This window comes from Pyricularia grisea, chromosome I (genome assembly GCF_004355905.1).
Source record: "Pyricularia grisea strain NI907 chromosome I, whole genome shotgun sequence".
Classification (NCBI taxonomy): domain Eukaryota; kingdom Fungi; phylum Ascomycota; class Sordariomycetes; order Magnaporthales; family Pyriculariaceae; genus Pyricularia; species Pyricularia grisea.
The window spans coordinates 5503250-5509320 of NC_044973.1; positions in this window are offsets into that span (position 1 = coordinate 5503250).

The following is a 6071-nucleotide window of genomic DNA, read 5'->3' on the forward strand; positions in this document are numbered from 1 at the left end:
TTACGTAACCGAAATATAATATAACCCAACATATAAATAAAAAAAACTTTTTAAAATATTAAATAAACCGTTAATTTTAACGGTACGGGCAATCCTTCCGGCGTATAAAACCACCCTTTCGTCCATTATTTTTAAAAACGTAAAATTACCTTCGGTCCGCGTCGCGCTGGCTTATACCCGTTTAAAATACGGCGCCCGATTAAAGTTCGCGGATAAGGGGCACCCTTTTATTAACCGCCTGCGTAAAATACCTCGTACCCGTAATTCGGGCCATTCGGCCACGATTTTGCAAACGGTTATATAATTTCTCCCGCGGATCCGGAAATTAAAATTACGCGCACCTCGCAATACCCCGGATTTTCGTATTAACCCCACCGGAAAAATCTTAAAAAAGAAAACGGCCCGCCGTTTTATCGAATGGCTGGATATAATATTATTTAATAATATTATAATATATACGAATAATTCGGAAAAATACGAAAATAATTACATTTAAATAAAATACGGATAAACCGTTTTTAAGGCGGGTTTGGAATTTACCGCAAATTTCGCATTTATTACGCCGGAAAACCACGTTTTCGACGCCGAAGCGATTAACGCTTTAAAAAGGTTATAAACGGCAATTAAAACCCAGCCAAACGCCCGGATTTAAATTTATATAAATAATATTTCGATTATTTGGGGTTTTAAAAACGACGCGCCGCGTTCGTCCCAATAGGCTTTTTTGGAATTTTATAATTTTATTAATTTATTCCGAAAATAAAATACCGAAATTCGGGTCCGTTAATATTTTAAACATTAAAAAATTCCGGGAAACGACCGGATTAACAAATTAATTAAAACCGGTTCCGCCGGACCGCCGGACCCAAACCCGAAAATTTAATAAACCACGTATAACGGTACCGGTACGGTTTTTAAAACTATTTTTTCGAATATAAAAAAAAATTGGTAACGTAAAAAATTTTGTAAACGGTCCCCCGCATATAAAAAATGGAAATTCCAATATATACCGAAAAAAAAGCCCGAAAAATTACGTTTGCCAAAATTTTTATTGGGTTATTATTTGGTTATAAGGACCGGCCACGGCAATTTTAGAATTTATTATAACCGTTTTAACCATTAAAATATAAACATTTCGTATATTTAATATTAAAAACGGATTTCCCCTAAATATCCGGTATATTACCGCTTTTTGCGGGCGGTATAAAAAAATTAACCGTAATTTAATAACGACCGGCCGGTCGGGCCGCCAAACCGCGGCTAACGCCGTAAATTTTTCTAAACAAATTTCGGGCAACCGAAAAATTTTAAAACGTTTTCGATAATTACCAATTATTTTAACGTCCGCCCCAAAACGGTCCGCTAACGCCCCGCGCGCTACGAACGTATTTTACGCCTAAAAATACCGATTATAAACGATTCGAATTTAGACGAAAAATAAATTTATTGCCTTTTTACCCATATTTTACGGTATAAACCGACAAATAAACCTTCCGCGTATTTTAAATACGGGATCGCGTTAATAAATTAACCCCCCTAAATAGGACCGGGCCCGAACCCGGTTAGGTACAATCCGCTTTTACCCTCCTTATTTTCCCTTTATATAAATAAAAAAAATAAAACGCGCGCCGAAATACCCCTCGGGAGGTTACTAACGGCCGGCTAATAAGCCGGGCCGAACCCGGCGTTAAATAATACTACTACTACTACTATTACTACTTTGGACCACCGCATCCCTAATATTTACCACGTGATTCGCCCCGCTTTTGTTTAAGCTGTTTAGGCAAAATTCACCCGCGCTCAAGCTATGTTTATCCTCATTTAATTGTGGCTCGCCTTATTTAGGGGCTGTTTAAACTATTTAAACGTTGTTTAATATGTTTAATCGTTGTTTAATTGCTGTTTAATCGCTGTTTAGGTTGTTTAAACGTTATTTACCTTTATTTAATTGTAATTTAATTAACATTCCTTTTTTGGTAATTTGGCAGCTTTTGCAATTAAATAATACGTTAATTTTTAATTTTAACCTTTTAAAATTAGGACGAATATTTGTTTCCATTATATCCCAAAACTAATTTTCTAAAAAATGTTCATTAATTACAATTTTTAAAAATGGCAAAATATTCCAAAATAAATCCAAAATTAAAATATTTTATTTTTGGTTTATTAATAATTTTTTTCTTTTAAATTTTTTTTTCGGAAATTCTTTTGGTTAAAAATAAATGTTTGGTTAAAAAATTTAATATTTTAATGGAAAATAATGCAAAAAATAACCAGCAAAATATTACGTATGGTTAAAATTTATTTTAAAACGTTTTATATATTACCAAATTATAATAAACTTCTTTACGCAAATTTACCTAAAAACCGAGGCGGATGTGCCATATTAAACCGAGGCAATTTTAACTAATATCCAAACCCGATCCGAGGCAGGATAAAATTAATTAAATAAGCCATTTCCGGCCACAACCCACAATATAAAAAAAACAGGTATAATTAATTGGTGTTGTATTATATTTTTAACTTTTTTAAGTTTTTTAACGGGCATATATTGGATTATTGGAAATGCCCGACATTTTCCTACGTACAAATAATAAAAATATTTAAAAACGGTACAATTTTTATTCGTATAACGTGAAATTCACAATTACACATATAGCCAAATTGTTGGAATAGAGGAAATTGCGGTCAAATTAACAATCGAATAATAATTCACGCGTAATGCCGCACAGGCCAATTGCACGTAACTCACCCGTTCGATTAAGGGTATAAAACGGAAGGACGTTTAAAAGTTTACCTTTAAATAATTTTATAAAAATTATTAATTTTTATTTTTATATTTTTACAATAACGTTTTATTAATCGATTCGCATTACGAAAGGTTTATTAACATTAATTAATATTATTTAAATAATATAAAAAAACAAAATAAAGGGATTAAACGTTAATACTGTTATTTTATAAATGTTTAGGACCAACAAAATATCCTACGTGAAGTTTGAAAAAGCCGTTTTAACCAATTAGTATTTTTTTATTAAACGGGTAACGTTTTTACAAAACGTTACGTGAAAAAAAATAATAACCGTTATTTTAGGAATGTTTAAAAGTTTTCGGATTTCACTATTTAAACAAATTACCTTATAAATTAACAAACGATAAAATAAATGCAAAAACCGGTTCGTAGGTTAACGACGAGCGTTATAATAAGGTACGAGCCTTTTTCGACAATACGTTATTACAATTATAATTATTTTTATTATTAAAGGAACGAATCGACGTAAAATTTTTGTACAACCCTTTTTATAAACTCTTAAAAAACCCAAAAAAGGTTTTAATAATTCGGAAAAAAATACAGATTTTTAAAATTTTTAATCGATTTAAAAAAACGAGCGCGGAAAAACGCTGTTAATTATATACTAAAAAGATTTCGAAAAATGGAACGAAAGGTATTTTTATTTATATAATACGCTAATTTAAAAAATTTTGAAAACATATTTGGAAAATTATGGCATCGATTTACCAGGTAAACCGAACGGAAGGAAAAATTTGCAATTTACCGATATAACCTAACCGGAATACGAAATAATTATAATTATAACAGGTGTAAATTTATTACCCGGTAATTAAAACGGGCAAACGTTAAATTAAAAAATTAAAAATTGGAAAAAAAGCGTTATTTTAAAAAAGGAATAAAAAAAAACCCGATTTGTTTACGAAAAAGAGGGTAGTTAAAATTACCCTTTTCGCGAATTAAAAAGTTAAAAGTTTTATAAAATTCCGACAAAAACAAAATTTATACGGGAATTACCTTTTAACAATTTATAAAATGGAATATTAAAATAATATTACGTTATAATAAATAATAAAGGATATTACGAAATAATAAGGTAAAATATTTAATATTTATAAATATATTCCGCCATTATAAATCCCAAACGAACTAATCGACCCGCACCAGGTAAAACTATTTTAAAACGCGTAAAATAAAATAAACGCCGATTTAGGAAACTTATACGATATTTTGGATAATAAAATTAAAAAATTTATAAATATTTGTAATATATTACAAATTTTATTATTTTAAATATACGAGTTATTTTTTTTAATATTTATAAGAAGCGCGGGAACGTATTTCCTAAAGAAATCGACAAATAAATAACGTTTAAAAAATATATATATAATTTAAAAAACGATTCGAAATATAATTTATACGATAAATATATTATAAAAATTAAATTTTTATTATTTTTAAAAAGTTAAAACGGACCCCATTTACAAAAGAAAACGCGATTTGAATATTATGCAAATTATATTAGAAAAATTACAAATATACCAAAAGGTATTAGGGCCGGTATATATATATAAAAAACAATTAATTGCAACGATTTTAAAAGCCATTAAAAACGTTAAAAAATTCCGAAACATTATTACCAATTTTGCAATAATATTTACGGTATTATTAAATTAAATAATAACCATTTTGGAAATGGAAAAACAATATGCGGTATAAAGCACGTTTTTCGTTAACCGAAAATATAAATAATATAAGAGCCGTAAAAAGCGAAATAATAACCGTTACTAACGCCGAAAATTTAATAAACAATTTTGGACGATTACAAAAAATTCGGGGTGTTATTTATATGGTAAACCGGGGTGCAAACCTTCGAATTATATAAAGGAAAAAAATAACGGTGGCGAAAACGGAAAATGCGAAATAAAAAATACTAAAAAAGAGGTTAACGCGGAAATAAATAGTTTTTTACCGACGGTAAAAATAAGGGAAATAATAAATAAAAAAAACAGTTTAAACGACGGATTAAATAACGAAAAAATAAACGAAAACGATTTAAACGAATATACGTTAATTTATTTTATAAATTATAAAACAGCGGTATTTTTAATAAACGAAATATTTAGCCACAAATTGGACCAAAATTAAATAACGTTTTTAAAAAGTAAAAAACCGCCAAAAGATTTTCCGCACCAAATTTTAAATTAATACGGTTTAAATAATATTTGGTATGGAATTATACCAAATATAAACGTTACAGTAATATTAACGGCCGGTATTAGCCAAATAGAAATATTGCAACGTAGGAAATTAAAAATCCAAATTGATAAATTAAACCCGAATAAAACCAAAATGCGTTTTGGAATAAACGAAAAAATTACAATTATAGGAAAGATTATTTTGGATATATAAGTTATCGTTATAACGTTCTACGTAATATTAATTCGGACATTATTTTTCTATATATTAGAAATATAAATAAATTTATTACATATTTAAATAATATGAATAACGAATTTATAAAAGTTAATGGTACGAAAATGCCAGTTTTACGTAAATGGGGGCATTTATAATTTTTCCTACCAAAATTAAAACCGGGCAATCCGGAAACGTATTTTACGAAAATAAAAAGCACGTTAATAGCCTTTTTAACCGAAAAGAAATTAAAAACGGTTTACCGAAAATTCGGCCATTTTTAATAAGACGTTTGTTTTAAACGTTGCACAAAACAAACCACGAAATTAAACGGGATATATTAAAAGTAATAAACCGTATTTATTATTATTACCAAATTAAAAAAAACGCGCCACAACGTTTTAAATTTATTTTAAAAAACGATGTAAATTTTGATTACGAAATTGTAATTAACGTAATATATTTGGAATATAAACTAATCCTCCACGTAGTTAACGCGAATATAATATTCCAAATTGCACGTTTTTCAAATAATATAATAGCGAAAAAATTATAGGAAATATTAAATAAATGTTGGATTAATATATATTTAGGACCACCGGATATTATTATATACGATTTAAGTATAAATTTTACCGCGGCCGGATTTAAAATAAAAACTCGATTTTTCGGTATAATATATAATTAAATACCAATTAAAACGTATTAATTATTAAAAAAGGTAAAACGTTATTATAAACGGTTACGAAAAACGCATAAAATAATAAAAATCGAATATAAAAATATGGCACCGTAAAACGCATTATAAGCGGCGGTAAAAACCGTAAACGATATTATAAATTTAAACGGCTTAAAATTTATTTTA